Source organism: Cavia porcellus, unplaced genomic scaffold, assembly GCF_034190915.1.
Source record: "Cavia porcellus strain 051 isolate PalLab524CR breed Dunkin Hartley unplaced genomic scaffold, mCavPor4.1 scaffold_27, whole genome shotgun sequence".
Classification (NCBI taxonomy): domain Eukaryota; kingdom Metazoa; phylum Chordata; class Mammalia; order Rodentia; family Caviidae; genus Cavia; species Cavia porcellus.
In genome coordinates, this window is record NW_026947510.1 from 41,322,508 (window position 1) to 41,339,869 (window position 17,362).

Consider the following 17,362-nt stretch of genomic DNA (forward strand, 5'->3'; position numbering starts at 1 on the left):
AAATAGAGCCGGAGTGCAGAGCTATAAAGAAGAAGGAATAATTTGAGTAGGTTTTGTTTCAAAGAGAATGAAATGTTACGCTTGTCTTGGTATGAGGAAATGCATATGAAGTGAAATCAATCTCTACTTTTATTTTCCTGATCACACTCGGGAGTCTTCCTTCCCAAAGGAAAATAATGTATTTAATAACTACCACCAAGTGATCCTTTCCAGAAATGACCACAGGTAACATCTGGCTGATATATAGAATATGTAGTAAAAATAATCATTTTTAATTAACTAAAACCTGCTCAGGAGAGAGAATAGAGGAATATCCATCTGGTCAATTCTTATTTAATAGGGCAAATGAGAATCAGAATGCTTAATCCAATGTATGTGAAATACTTAGTGACCTTACAATGAACTAAAACTTTTTGCTAGGAAAAACAATGGTGAGACAGAGGAATCAGAGTATCTAGAAAGAACCGACTTAAAATTTGGTTTTTATTTTTAAAGTACATGTTATAAAAGAATATATTAAAACCTAGGTGTTGTGGCAGTAGTTTCTCTGGTTCAGTGATGGATGTTTTCAAATCACTTGTTCAGTTCAATGAAGTATACTTTCTTCTGGAGGTGGATAGGGGTAATGACAAGTTTTAAAAGGTATTATAAGCAGAATGTAGTAATCCCAGCACACTAGGACACTGAGGCCAGGGGGCTGTAAAGTCAAGCCTAACCTGGGTGATCAAGTGACTCAAACCCAACCTCAAAATATAAATAAATAGGTCGGGAATGTAGCTTAATGTAAGGGCCTTTGGTTCAGTCCACAGGGCTTTGCTCCCTTTCATAAGTAATTATAAATAAAGGTAAAAGGACCTGGATTATTTTGCCTGAGGTAAAGGTTGAAAAGTACTTAGTATCTGACAATTTCGGGAGAAGTTATTTCTGCATTAAATTCCAGTAAGGAAGATTCCTGTATTTCCTCTGTAGAAGATGAAGTGAGTTTAGACCACATTTGAAGTTGGGTTCTAGAAGGGAAGAACTCCCTTGAAGTTCTTCTTGAAGCTTTGAAGTGTATTGTCAGGAAGTACATCCCGTCTCCAAAGTGGATCCTCTTAATTGGAGTGGTTTAGTGATACTGCCAGAGAAAGTGGTCCTCAAACTTTAGAACACATCAGCATGATGAGAGAGCTTTATAAACAGGATTCTGAACCCTACTCAAAGAGTTTCTAATCCAGTGGCTCGCCTGTGGAGGCAGGGAATTTGTATTACCACCGAGTTCTGAGATGTTGATGTGTTCTAGGAGCCTCTTGAAGAACCACTGGACTAGAAAGCAAGCCTTGGACTGAACTGTATTCAGAGAATTGTGGCCGCCGAGTGGCAGCAGCTGTCTTCTCTGAAGCTACAGAATGAATGTGTCCATTTGCTGCTTTTTTAGCCAAGAGCAGGAAAGGAAACAGGCAAGCCACACTGTTCCTTAATCCTTTCACAGTAGGCAGTGAACTTCATTCCACTTTGGGCTTAAATGTGAGCTTTGGAGCCTCGAATAAACACTTTGTACAGGTTTAGAATCACTATCCACAGAATCTCCAGAGGCTTTCAGCAAACCAAGATAAGTGACATCCAGCTGTACTTGATTTTTACCAATTTAGAATGCTTCAACTTGGCAATTCAAATATAGTAATGTACTTAAGACCACGAGCTGTTTAACAGAGCTCATTATTGCAGTTGGAATAATGTTCTGGGGAAAGAAACATGTCACAGAGTCTTGGTTTTTGATTTGGAGGTTTCGTGCAGATGACCTCCAGAGCTAATGACCAGTTCTTTGGTCTTTTCAACACTGAAGGATCTTTTACAGTTGTTTTTGCATTTCAAGTGTGCACTCCGCCAGCACTATACATAGGCATGGTTCTTAGTTCTAAATCATAGAGGCATACTACAGAAAACATACTTCTTTATACCTGGAGTATCTTATAGAATATCTAGAAAGAGCAGATGAATCAAAAGTAGAGGCAGCCAGGGAAGAATAATGGCCAAACCGCTCTTTAAAACTGTAGCAATGAAGACCCAGCCCCCAGTTGCCTCTGATCATTTGGTATCAGAACCTGTGCCTTTGCGGTCTGTAAAAGCTGTGTTTATGACAGTGGCCAAGAGTGGTTTCTTCACATTGCTTTATTGGACACTGAACTGTGCATTGTGTCTGATTGTCAGGACCTCCTTATCATGCCTGCATGCTGGCTGCCATGGAAGCTGAAAAGCAGCTCATGACTGCCAGTTGGGGGTGGGGTGAGGATGGTCACCAATCACGATCCTTGTCATCTGCACTCTAACAAAGTGGTACTCAAGAGAAAGCTACACTTAGGGTAGGAAAGCACTGGCCCTCAGCTGTGCTTCCATTCTCATTTAGCTTCTGTAGACTCTGCAGAGTTCCCTTTGTCTCTTGGTCCCATGCAATAGTCATCCTATGGAGTTCTGTGTAGAGAATGGGGCAGCAATGGGACTGTAACCTTTCCCCCAGAGATTCAAAATCTCTCTGTTGACTTAGCACAAATCTGGTCTGTTTCTTCCTCATCTTTTTCCTAAAATCACTGACTTGATGATTATGTAATTTTATGTTCTAGTCTTTAGCCTTTGAAACGTACGTATTAGTCTATTGTGTGATAAGTCAGCCTTAATAATCTTTTTACCCTCTGCTCTAATAGGTAAGAAAACAATACATCCACCCACCACCTCAACCTCTCTCCTGCCAAACTGTGCTGTGTGATTTCTACATCATTACTGCTTAAAACGTTTTAAATTGTTTCTGTGACCATAATCTCCACATTTGTTTATGCTTAGTCCTAAAGTTAAATGAAACCATTACTCATAACAAGTACTCCATTTATCCCTTTAAAGTTTAGCTTCTGAAAAATTTCCTTAAGAATGGCTTGAGCATCATAATCCTCAGTGTTTGCAAGTTTGAAAATGTTTATTGTCTTTTGTTGGATACTAAATGTCTGTTGTCTTTGGCTGGACAGTTCTTGGATCACATACCTTATTTCGTTGAAGAGTTTGTTCTGTCACTGATATTTTCTAGTTTTCTGCATTGTTTTGGAGAGCAATGCTTTGATTTAAACTTTCTGCCTCAGTGTACTGCTGATTTTTCTCTTAATTCTTATAACCTTACTAGAACTTGTTTCAGAATTGAGTGTTTTGTGTTAATTTTTCCTGGGGTGCATTGTGCCCTGTGAAGTGTATAGATTTTTAATTTAAGATTTCTGAAAATATACTTTGAAATATATCTTTTTCTTTTTCCTTCCTCTTTTCGTACTATTTTTTAGTTTTTTGCAGATGCTAGTCATTCGTGCCATTTACCTATTTTCTTGTATGCTTTTGCATTTTTAAAAACTGTGTTTTATTCTGTTTTCATTCATGTCATTCTTGTTACTTTCTGTGTGTTTATCACCATCTGATTTCTGCCAGTTTAATGTCTGTTTCCTGGGATCTAGGAAAGCATGCTCATTTCCTGTTGCCTTCAGTAACTTTCCTCAGCCCTGTATATTTGATATGAAGTCTTTATAGTTTCATTTGGGGTTTTGTTTACTTGTTTTTAAATGTATGCCAAATGCTCTTTTCAAATTTTTCTCTGTTCTAAAAAAAATCTTTTGTCTGTTTTATGGAAACATGGTGAGTAATTCTTTTTTTACTTTTTTCCTTATTTATATCTTTTCTTACTTTCACAGAGTAGCTTTGTGAAGATGCCCATTTTTGGATGATATAAGTTTTGTCTGGACCGGGGCTGGGGATTTAGCTCAGTGGCATAAGCACCTGCCTTGCAAGCAGGCGGTCGTGAGTTCGATACCCTGTACCGATAAAAAGGAAAAACACGCACACACACACACAAAAAGTTTTGTCTGGACCAGCTACAGGCAGGAAGTTTGCATGGGAGACATGTCACATCCATGTTTTCACTAGCAGGAACACTCGAGTTCCTTATACGGAATTGTGTGTTTGAGTGCATCCTCTGGTCCTCAGCTCTCCCTAGCTACTAGCGAGCAACACCTTCACAGCTGCCTCAACCTGCCTGCTGCAAATACAGGTTTGCCATATGACTTTCTTTTTAGCTTCATCTCTCCCTTTCCTCTTTGATGCCAAACTGGGTCCAGGGAACTACTGCTGCCAGCCCACGGACCAACCCATCCATACAAGATGTGGCTTCGCCTCCCAGTGTGCGCCACCAGCTTTGATCAGAGTTGGAGTTTGTGTGTTACATTTGAATAGGAAGAATTGTTATGTTTGCAATGAATATAAATTCTGATTCACTTTGAAATAGTAGCAGTAACAGAAAGTCTAAAACTAAAAGTGCTAAGAAGTGGGGGTTGAAGCTGCAGTGCCTGAGGCATGTGTTATTATTCGGTATCTCACCCTCAGATAAAACTTATCTCCCTCATTGGAATGTGGAGAGGAATAATGAGCAAGACTGGTTTGGAGAAGTGTGTGGCATGTAGAAGCAGTTTTTAAAGTTTCAGTTATTTTCTCTACCATTATGGTGCATTGCAAAAGGGGGGTGTGTGAAAAATCAGGTGTAAACTTTAAGTAATACTAATCTCATCTTCTTATGCATTATAAACAACCTCCTTTTGCTCTGATTCTACTTGGCATCTTTTTAGCTTAAGCAACATCAGAAAAGGAGGTTCGGTTTAGAAGCTGTTTCTCACTTCTCTGTAACAACTGGTTTCTGTCATTCTTTACATAATTCTTATCATAAAATTACTGCCTTGGGTCTTTATCTGACTTATTTCCTGTGGCAGGAGGATTGCTGGGGCAGGGAGAGGCCAAGAATGGGGAGCAGTCTGGACTACACAGTATTAGTTTTACAAAATGGACCTGACAGAGGGATCTCTAAACTGAAACTACCTAAGACTGGAAGTCAAAAATTAAGAGGAAGGACATTCCTTAGGAAGAGGCTCTCAGCGCATCAACAGAGATACAGCAGAGGTGTATCCTGGAGGAATATAGGTATCCAGGCTTTGCTAGGAGAGTGCAGAATCAGAGTTTGGGGGTCAATATCGAACATGTGAAGGAGGGATGGTCTAGGTCAGTGACCTGGTTGCCTTATATATTCTTCAGCAGAATTGCATAGTAGCTCTACAACTTCTAAAGGGGTAAGGATAGAACTAGTCTTGTATTAGGTTTGTCTGCCTACTCTGAGTGGCATCTCTAAAAGGGTAGACACAGAGGAGCTCTAGGAATATAGTGCAAGACCCTATCTCTAAGTAAATAAATAGTAGATCACTTGCAACCAGCTTTAGACCTTTTACAATATTCAGTGTAGCTACTTGCATAAAATGGGTGCACCAAATGTATTTGTTAAATTAATTTTAAAAATAATTATAATTTGGAAGATACAAATCATTATAAAATAAAATTAATCCACAAGAGAAATGTGAAAATCATTGCTATACAAGTAGACAAGATGCAGTGTAGTTAGTAAATTATGTTCCAAATAGTAGTTTTGCATAAAATAGCCACAGGTCAAGTTACATATATTTTAACTTTGGGATGGCATTGAGAAATGGGATTTTTTTTTTTAACCAATGATTTTTCTAATGTTAGATGCTAAAACTTGCTGGATGAGTTGCAAATGTATAAAAAATGGTTTGGGAAAACAATTTTTATTCATTAAGCTGTTTGTTTTGATAAAAAGAAGCACATATTTTTTTAAAGCAATGTTTATTTCATGTTTTGAGTGGCAGTAAAAACAACTGTATGTTTGAAATTTTTGAAATATGTTTTAATGCTATTAAAGTGACTTAAGAGCTCATATGTCAAATTTACTCACTGCTTACTGTTCCATGGTTGAAAGTTAGTTTCACTTTCCAAGCTTCTTGGAAATTTTTAATATATTATTAGCTTATGCCTTTAAGTCATCAAGGCCTGTATTTAGTGGACTGATTAGAGCATTTGACAAAACTGAAGCAAGGGTTTTGCAAGAAGAGCTATTACAGCTGTGTAAGTTCTTGATCTGAGCTTTTACAAATAAGAATGAGCCAGGTATGGTGGTGCACATCTGTAATCCAAGCACTCAGGAAGCTGAAGCAGGAAGATCATGAATTCAAGTGCAGCCTGGATAACATAGTTATCTAGATTCCATCTCAACAAGTGGATATGAATATTTTTGCATATCATATAACAGAATTATACCAAATGGTCTTGATCATAGTATTTTAACTGGTAGATTCCATATGTGTAAACCTGGTATTTATGCTAAAAATTCATTTTCAATAAAGACTAACTGGCTTTCTAATTTGAAAAAGAACTTTTTGAAGCAACAAGATATAAAAGGTTTGAATGTAGCCCATACACTTCAGGCCCAGAAACAATTTCCAGTGTTTTCTGAGTGCTTATTAAATGCATATTTCAAGTTACTAGAAGTTAAGGAATTATACAATTCCTTGGGCCCATATTTGCTAAGGAATAGTTGATGATGTATGTATACATGTGATGGGCACCGTTCTCAGTACCTTATGTGTATTAACTCTTCAATCCTACACTAACCTGTGAGACTGGTATGATTATTATCCTTTTATAGAGGAGCTCATGGATGGAAACATGAAGAAATGAAAATGGCTTATCTAAAGACCACACATAGAGTTGGGATCTGAGGTCAGTTGTTCTCGTTCCCATGTCTGTGCTTTTAACTATTGTCACAGATTGCGAGCCAGAACTCTGGCAAAAGGAAGGCTTTGTTCCACGTCCACGAATTTCAGGGGTAATAACACACCCTCAAAGTCATTTAACCATGCAGCTGTGATCATGTTCTCATGCAGTCTAAGGGCTGCCATGGGGATGAGGAGAAACAGCAATGCAACAGAATCTCTGTAATGAGCTCTTCCGGGACAAAAAACAGTGCCCTCCTTTAGGTTAAACATGTTACTTGATGCTTTATTTACTTTATTTACTGCTAGTTTAAGGATCTGGGATTGGCCTATGTCATTTCCAGATCCTTAACGTAATGAGTTGTGCTACTGCAGGTCCCTACATTATAGCTGTAAACATAAAACACAAACACACAAAGACATCTACCCAAGTATAAAAATTACTGGGGAATTAGGAAGACTAAGAAATGAACTGTTGGGTTTGAAGGGTAATTACTGGTGACACTGGCCCTACTAGATCTTGGTAGGAAATGAGAATAGTTTGGAAAGATTGCAAGGGTGGGGTGAATGATTTGATTTGTGAGGGTCAAATGATGTAGCCAGATTTCAGACGGTGCAATGACATGTATAAATTATTATTTTAGTATAATAAGGAGTCTGTGTGCCTGGTGCTTCTAGATTTGTTGAAAGAATGTGTTGGGAATAAAAATCCGAGAGCTATATCAGAGATGCTGTCATAGATATCTTTTCCCCAAGTTATGGAAGGTGGAAATAGTATCTAATTTGTGTTTATATCCTTGGTGCCTTGTATGTAATAATCTTAATGTCACTTGAATTTGTTTTGTGTAAAAAATTCCACATGGCACAGGAGAGCATATGCTGGGAAATTAAATAAGTTTCATATAAAGGTAACGCTTGAGGGTGGTAAGGGATTCGTAGGTGCAGGATGTGGGCTGAATCTGTGTGTATCGAGGGGCACTGGGTGGGTCGTATGCTTCATCCCCATTGCTAAGTTCTGTCCTGTGAAGTAAGCCACTAGTGAGACTCTCCTGCTTTCTTCGTTCTCCTTTCTGGAGAAGATGGGGTGACTGATTTTAGTTTTTGGTTATTGGATAAGCATAAGGGATTAGGCATTTGTCTGTGGTTCAATTTTTCCTCCTTCTTCTTTTTGCAAATTAGATCTTTCTCCATTATAAAAAATTAGTAACAGGTTGGGGAGGCTCGTCTAGTCCTGCCTACCCCTGGGCATCTGTGGAGTTCTAAGGGTGACTCTTAGGAACCCATTGTTGCCACAGAGTGAGTTGCATTCTTGCGTATCAGCTGCACTGGCAACACAGGTAATAGTTACTCTCTCCTCCCCTTTCTTTTCCTCCCCTCCCCTGTTGCCCTTGTGTCCTTTCCTGTCCCTTTTCTTCCTCTCTTTGCTTTGTGTGTATGGGTTTGATTTGAAGAAGGTCGCTGTTGATTGGATAACCCCTTGAGAGCCCCAGTAGGCAATTAGGCACAAGCATTCTTGGAAGAGAAAATAGTATGTGCAAAAAGCACATAGAACCACAAATTCACAGTGTACTCGAGAAAGTCAGAATTTTGTATGGCTTTCAGAAGGAATATGCCAGAGGACAATGAAGGGCGATTCAAGGTTGAATCATGAAAGACATAATGTGACCTGCCTTAGAATTAGACTACTCTCTTGGACTTAGGATGCCTCTAGGGGTCCCAAGAACCTTTTAGGAGGTTCATGAAACCAAAACTATTTTCAAATGAAACTATGATATCTATTTTCTTTCTTGCTTCCTTCCTTTTTTCCTTCCTTCCTTCCTTTCTTGATACTGAAGATTAAACCCAGAAACTTTGCGTTGAGTACATCTCCTGCCTTTGAGAACGTTTTTTAGGACAACATTTTACCAAACTGTAAGGACAACATTTTACCAAATCCCTGAGTTTTCCAGTCTCTTGGTTCCTTGTTCTGAGTGTATGAGAGAGTTTTCCAGAGGCTATGTGACTGCAACAAATTGAATGCAGGAGCAAATACGCTATTTCACTTCTTATCACAGTAGAATGTGATCATTTAAGGCAGCCACTGAAGAGACTTGCAAAAATGTAAAGCCAAGCCACATGCCTCACTATTTTAAAAAATGTTTTTTCAAAAAAATCATTTGTTCACAATACATTTATACATTTATTTATTTATTAATTAATTTATTTATTTTATCAGTGCCAGGGATCGAACTCACAACTGCCTGCTTGCAAGGCAGGCGCTTATGCCGCGGAGCTAAATCCCCAGCCCCTATACATTCATTTATAACAATGTACATTTATACATTTGTACTAATACATTTATTTTTAATGAACTGAATGCAAAATTTTGGTTTATATTTGTATAAATGTATAATATAGTAATTGGTAATAAACCTTAATAAGTATAATTCCACAAAATCAAAATCTCCTCTTGGGGCCTTCAATATTATGAAGAGCTTGAAGAGCTCTCCTGATCCCAGACAGTCTGAGGATAGCTGTCATAGCTGAGAGCCTTAGGAGGTCCCTTGGTAGGGAATTAGCATAATTCACACCAGATCCTTAATTCATTAAAGGTCAAAAAGAGTGGCCATGCCTAGTGTTGGCAAAGATGTGGGTCATGAGGATTCTTATGGTTTCACTGGTAGGACTGGGAATTGGTATAGCCTTTAAGGAAAGTCTTTTGACAGTATTTGTGTACTAAGGGGAATTTAGAAGTACATATACTGGCTCTGAAATTCTACTCCTGGAAATTTGCCCTAAGGAAATAACCAAAGAGATGTTAAAGATATTAATACCGCATATGAGTTTTTATTGTAGTATTGTTTATAATGATCAAAAATGAAAACCTCAATGGCCGTGTTTTAAGTTCTGCTAATTGTGAAAATCAGATGGATAATTCGGCATTTTGGGAAATAGTTTCATCAAAGGGCCCTCGTGTCTTTTATTCTCTGTTAAATGAGTGTTCCCAACTGAGCGGCCTGTTCGGGATTGTTCTTTCTGTCATGCTATTCTTTTCCATTCTTTCCCTTTCCTGGCATTTGTGATCTGCCTTAGCTTTGTCCTTCTTTATCTATTCTTTTTCCTAATTGCATTACTTTCTTTACATCTTTCTTAAGTATAATTTTTTGTTTGTTTATTTTTTATCGGTACCGGGGATCGAACTCACGACTGCCTGCTTGCAAGGCAGGCCCTTATGCCACTGAGCTAAATCCCCAGCCCCTCATCTTTCTAATTCAGGCTGTTGAAAGCAAATCTGATAAAACAAGCTCATGTTTATTTTCTCTATCGGAGCCACCCCTAGACCACCACATAACCTGTGTCTCTGGGTTGTCTTTGGTCAGCTACTTTGCTCAATTCTGGCCAGCTGTGGCCAAGGAAGTAGAGTTTATCTGGTGTAAAAAATAGCTACTTGTCTATAAAGAATCACTTAGAGTCAGTGACCTCAGCAAGGGTGAGACTATACCATCTTGCAAGAAAGTATAGGTATGGAATGGCTTGATGAAAGATATTTTGTTCACATGCACCTATGTGTTTGAGTTTAAAAACTCCAGAAAATTATTTTCCAGCAAAGTGGTAGTAGCTGTTATCTCTAATTTAAATGTGCATTTAAATGTACATTTAAATGTACATGTAAATTACAGGTACATTTAAGATTTTTCTTTTGATACTATTTATTATTTTCAATTTATTTCACTCAAAACATTGTCTGATATGTATCTAAATTGTTGCTGTGTCCATTATTCCTCTTTTTGTTGTTGCATAGTATGCTATTTGCATAGTATACTTCAACTTGTTTGTTCACTAATTGATAAGCATTTCTAGGCTAAGGCTCAGATGAATAAATTTGCAAGGAAAGTTACTGTGCAAGTCTTTTAAAATAGTTGTTATTACTTTTCTTGGGTAAACACCTAAAAGTGGACTTGTAGGGTCATTATATATATTATGCTTGGCTTGATGAAAAACTACACACTCATTTCCAAAGTAGTTATACCATTTTGCATTTCCATTTATTTGTGTTCTGATTGCTTTATCTCTTCACCGACTTCTGGTCATGGCAGTCTTTTTAATTTTATCAGTTTGGCTGGCTGTATAGTTATAGTATTGTGATTCAATTTGCATATTTTTGGTGACTTTTGGGCACTTTGTCATTAATTTGTACCTCTGAACTCTGTATGTTCATAATCAAACAGGAATGTAAATCACGCCCTTCAGCAGTATAAAACACCTGCTACAAACTGTGTTTATTGATTTACCTTTATTCACAACCAAAGTACAACTTGTGTACCTACGTGTAGGGCATTATATTAGTTTCTTTGTCTCCCATGCACTTTTTCTTCCATTATTTAACTGGATTTAGCACAAAGTAACTACTTTCTATGTAAAATCCTCCTGATAATTTATATGATAATCATGAAGTGGAGTCTTTCAGATTACTTAGTGTCTTGCATTTGGAGCATGCGTTTCTTCAGGAGAGCTCAGGATCCTTTGAAGTTCATATTCACAACATCTTTGAGAAATAGGTAGGAAGCACAGAGAAGAAACTACAATTCCAGAAGGCAAAGCAACTTCACCAGATCTCAAAGCCGATTAGTGAAATTCAGATTGTCACTTGAATCCCAGTCATTGGATTTGTCACCAGACCAACTGTTACCTAGCAAATCAACTTACCTCTCCTTACTGGATGATAAAAGCTTCAGATAAAGTCAAGGAGCTTCACCTGCTGATATAAAGTTAGTACAGACCCCCCCCCAGTTCTGCCAACACTAGAAAGTTATCATGATCCATGTCATATACATTCCCTGTGGATTCTTATACTGATGGTTATAAAGAAAAACAGAGTCATTCTGCCCCACAGAAAAAGATATGTGAGAATGCAATAATGTGGAAAACAAGTTTCAAAGAACAACGTATAAAATCTATCCTCTCATGCGCACATAAATATTTTCAAACAAGACTTGAGGTTTTGAGCTAAAACAACAAAGAAAGGATAGGACCTCTAGCAACAAAGAAATAAAACACACCAGTGTTTCAGCTTGGCTTTTCCCATACCTGTGAATACTGCATATTTAAAGAGTCACTCTAGTGTAATATGTCTGATGTTTAACAAATATGTCAGCATCCACCTACCAAAACAGGTGCTCCTTTGCTCCTCAATGGCAGCATCTTGAGATGTTACACATCTACTTTAATGTCACTTCATCACTGATAAAAAGTTTTGGAATTACTACTTTAGAATTGCCTGTAAGCTTGAGGAGTGTTCTTCTGAACATCTTCATGATTCTGAGGTTCTTCACAGAGCATACTTCAAATATTCTTTTACCATGTTATTGCCTTAAGTCTCAGGCTCCTGATTCTTGGTATCTCACTTCATATCTCCACCCAGTTCTGATCTTCTAACTTTTTGTTTGTTTCTTTTTGTTTTCCTTTTATTTTCATTTCTTTTCTTTGTGGTTGTTGTTTTTTTGAGACACAATTTCACTATGTAGTTCAGGCTGCCCTTCAGTACACTAGGTAGTCCAGGCTGGCCTCGAACTTGCATCAGTCTTTCTGCCTCAGCCTTCCAGGTACTGGAATTATAGGCATAAGCCATCACGCCTGACTTCATCTACTTTAAAAAAATGTTTTGACTCATAATAATTGTGCATGTTTATGGGATATCATGATAATTTGATACATGTATATAATATACAATGATCAAGTCAGGATAATTAGCATTTTTCTTTCCTTAAACATATTTCTTGGTCTTGGAAAGTTTCAAGCTTCTCCTAATTTTTTCTTCATTTTAATTTTTAAAAAGTAGTTTGCTACTGGGAGTTGAACCTAAGGCCTTTGCTCTGAGTTGGGTCCCAGCCCTTTTTTATTTTATATTTTGAGATATGATCTTTGAAATTTGCTACAGTGCCTGAGCTAGATTCAGACCTGTGATCCTCCTGCCTCAGGCTTCCAGAGTGCTGGGATTACAAGTGTGGCCCGTTACTCAGCTTCTTCTCTTAGTTTTTCATAAAATGTATAATATATTGCTTTAATCCATAGTCATTCTTCTTGCTATAGAACACTGGTACAGTACTTATTCTTCTTAATGTATATTGGCACCCATTTGTGGTTTTTTTGAATCTATGACTTACATCTTACCTGATTATTTGGGCATGACCATTAGCTTCACAATTTTAGCTTTTATCTTCTCTTCTTGACCATACTCCTGATTTTTTTTTCTGCCTAAAAGGTGACAGGTAAAAAAAAAAAAACTTGTTGATTTCAGTCTGACACCTGGAACAGTTATCTGGCTCAACCTCTGGACATATGAGTCTTGGACTGCACGCATCCTCACCAGGAGTGTGACTGGTGAGCAGGAGGTGGTAATCATCATCGTCTTAGAACAAAGCTGATTTGTTAAAATAGCCCAAAGTCACTTGTCATCAAATCTGGTGAATGACATGAAGGCTAACACTGTGTAACAAAATAAAACTTGGAAGAGTGGCTATTAAACAATGAGGCCGGATTTACCCAATGGCTCTGAATGCTATCAATTGGAGATGAATGTTGCTCCCTCTTGTGGGGAAGTTCATACCTTGCCTCCCCCACCTACAGGTCCTCTGTGGTCTGCTTCGTGTCATCTTCACTCTGGGTCCCATGCTGTTGGGCTCATTTCCTGAAAAGCAGGAAGACCCCTGGTGAGCTGCCCCTCAATGTCTGTCTGTGGGCAGTGATGGTGGAGGGGGAGGAAGTGCACAGCTTCCAAGAGATGGCAGGGAAAAGCTAACTTAGATTTACTTTTTTTAAAAAAGAAAGGTGTTTTCTTTTAGTTTTTTTTTTTTTTTAAAACATCTTTATTAGGGTCAGGGCACTTAAATTTTGTACATCTTCAACAACTTTAGAATATTTATACTAACAAAAAGTGATGTATGTATGGATAAAGAAAGCAACAGTAATAAAATGCACTAGTATTATCTTTGGGATAGTACATTTTTATATTGGCAATTATCAATTTGTTTTCTTAACTGTATTTTCCCTGAATTCTTGTAAAAATACATTAGCATTTCCCAAGTAAATATACTTCCTCCCAAACATAGACATGAGAAAATGGACAGTTCCATGGTCAAGGCTCATGCTTGAAGGTGACCTACTGGAGGAATCTCTGGACAGTATTCATATATTGGCTTAAGTATCCAGCACATCCAGTGCATTTGCAATACTCCTGCAAGATTTTCCTGAGGAATTTGACTGACAAAGAAACCCACTTACCTGATAGAAATGCTAAGGACTGGTGCCAGGATTTAGAGGGTTGCTTAAGAGAGCCTAAAAGTCCTCCAGGCACACGTGGAAGTAGGTGACCCACAGAATGGATGGGACAGGCAGGTCAGGGGCCAGAAGACCCAGGGAGTGCTGTCCTTCTCACCATCCCCAGGGCTAGAGGGAAAAGGAGAAGTACAGGTGTGAAGTTACATTGCATTTTGTCTTCCCTCTCTGCACTTAGCTCTGGGTTTCCAACATGCAGAAACAGCACTCTGTCAAAGCTCTACCGTAGCAACCCTACAAAGGAAACAGATTTTAAAAGCTGCAAGGAGGATTTATGACCTCAGGGACCTTTGTGAGTCCTTTTATTAGCCTCGTACATCACCTCTCTCCCATCTTTATGCTGACAACACTTCTCAGCCCATCTCTGGATTTCATGTCAAGCCGGGCAAGTATATAAAATGAACAGACGAGCTTCAGGGAAGGGTTGATGGGTTCCTGTGCATGCCTCTGCATTAGGAGCAATTTGACTCTGCTAAGAGGTTGTCTTATGCAGTCTTTCAGTGAGAGTATCTTGGATTGTTTCTGACAACTATGTGTTTTTAAAGAGTTTTATTTTTTCTTGTAATGGTCTTCCTAACAGCATAAATCAACCTGGAAAGGGAACTGCGTACTCACCTAAATAGTTTTTCACAAGTTCCTGGAAAGTTTTAAGATGGCTCAGATGAACCTTCTTTGGTTCTCTAAGTCACTGATGGTGCAGGGCCCCTTCAAGCCAAAAAACCTGAGTTTTCCTGTTCACTAACTTTACTTATGACTGAGAAGGTCAGAAGGGACATCTTAAATGTCAGATCCTGTGCAAAACCTACTTTGATGTCTCCAAACTGTCATTAATTTCTTCTTCTTCTGTTTGCTAGTTGCAAATCAAAAAAATTAATAGTTGCAGAAGTTTGATCAACATCTGCAAGTTCTACAGACATTTTCTAGGGCATGAACTCCTGGGTTTGTCACAACAATCCTATGATATCTGCCCTGTGATTTTTTTGAGACCCAGTATAGGCCAGTGATTTGCCCAAGATCGCAGAGCTAGTAAGTGGATTTTAACCTGGGCATAGGCGGTTTGACCCTGGAGCATGCATTTTAAAATATTAGTATAATGTTTGTGATGCATGATAATTACATTCATCTCGGGGAACTGGTACATACACACATCACATCTTAATCATTTTTCTTCCCTTCTCTCTCTCCACTTTTCCATCGTCCCTTAACTTTTGGTCTCCTTTCCGCTCCGCAAAGTTTACCTCCCTGTCTCTTACCATCTGCCCTTCATTTTTCTCTTTAAAGAACTTACATGTTGGGTTTCTCATATAAGATCAAATAATGCAAGGTTTAGCCTTTTGTGTCTGATTTATTTCACTTAGCATTATGGGCTCAAAGAGCACCCATTTTTCTGTGAATGACTCACGTTTATCCTTCTTTATGGCTGGGTAGTGCTTCATCATGTATAAAAGCCACCTTTTCTTTATCCATTCATCTATTGATGGGCCCATAGGCTGCTTCCAAGATTGAGCTGTTATGAGTTGTAGAACATGGGCTGTTAAGTTCTGCCCCTTGATGAACCTTTTTTCACCTTGTTAGTGCCATGAAATTTCAGGAATAAATACAAAAAGGGTCACCAACTTTTCCCACGTGCTGTACAAAACTAACTCGAATTTTTTATTTGACTTCTTGAGTTGTGCATATTCTAGAAATGTTTTCTACCCCTGGATCACAGATGAGGAAGGAAGGACCAGAAAGAAGAGAGGCCATGTGTTGTGCTATTTTTCTCTTTCCTTTAACATCATCCTTTTCAATCTAAGCGACATGAAAATCAGGAAGGATCTGCAAGGATTGCCCAGTTGTCTATGCTTCTGGGGATGCGAATAACTTCTCCACTTCCATCAAGCTCTGCTTCAAAGGGAAAAAGTGTCCTGCTCCACTTACTAGTCACACACTCACTTGCTCACCCAGTATTTGCTGTCGGCCTCACTGACCTCCTGTCTGTGGGAGGTGCCCTGTAACTCAGTGCTCATGGGCATCTCTAGTGCTCTGTGTAAATGGGTAGCAATGAATCAAGGTAGAAGCACTCAGTGTGCATGCTCTGTGGGTGTTCCAGAGTCACACTGACTTCACCTACAAAATAGCAATTTCAGAGAAAATATTTAAAAGGCAGTGATGACAGACCATTCTACCACAAGGCCTCCTGAGCACAGGGCTTTGTGTGATCATGTAGGTGGTTACATGTGCATGAATTCCTCTCTGGCTGCGAGGGAGTCATACTTTCATATTCCTTTTTTAAGATGAAACAATGATAGAGGGCTGGGTAAAGTACCCTAAGCTCAAATGAATGGGAGTAAAGAGCCTGGATTTGAACTCTGTTCTATGTGTCTGAACCCAAGGGTTACACTCCTAATTACTAAGTGATATACTAACTCAGCTATTAAGTGATGTAGTAACTCAGCTCAGCCTATAACCACAGCTTGACTTTAGTTATGTAAAAAGAAATATCACTCTAGGGATTACAAATAGTCTAAATCCCTCTCCCCTATCTGTGCAGAACCTGGGCAAATTACCTTACCTTGTACTGCAATTTATATTTTTCTAAATATCTCATTTCCCAGTGTGTTAGATCATTTGTTCGCTGCTGGAATTTAAGGAGAGCCTTAGGGTTGCTACTCATTTTCTGGATGAGGAAATTGAGGTTCGGAAGCATGGAGTGACTTCTCCAAGTTACTCTTCCCACCAATGATAGTGTCAAGGCTGAAGTTCTTCTGTAATTGCTATAGTCTGACTGTGTCCCTAGAATGCATTGGTAGAAACTTAATGTGATCATATTACGAGGTGGGCTCCATCCTCATAGGCAAATCAGTGCGCTTCCAAAGGGGTGCAAGGGGGCTGTCTGCCTGCTGAGAATCCATGGCCTTGTCTTGCAAGCAGTGAGATGCAGCTCTCATCAGAACTGAAACCTACCAGGGTCTTGATCTTAGACTTCCAAGCCAACAAAACTGTGAAAAATGAAATTCTACCACCTATAAATTACTGTTTCCAATATTTAAAAAAATAACATCATGTCTTATATATGTTTCATGTTCTATAGAAGAATACTTGACATTAGATACCTTATTTTTTTTCTTAAAAAGAGGTTTATTTAAGTCAGTTTTAGAGGTTGAAAGTCCAAGATCCTTTATGTATGCGTGAGAGAGAGCATGATCTAGTTGAAAGACCATGAATGTTGAAGTCTTAGAGTCTGGGTTTCTGCCACTCATTGATTAATTGGATAAAGCTGGCATTTTCTTCCTCCCACCCTCTCCTCCTCTTCTCCTCTTCCTCCTCCTCCTCTTTCACCTCTTTGTCTGCTTTTTCTCTCTTCTAACTTTTCTCTTTTCTCTCTCTCTCTGGAGAGTGAATCCAGAATCGTTTTGTACCAAGCTACATTCTCAGCGTTTTCTACTTTA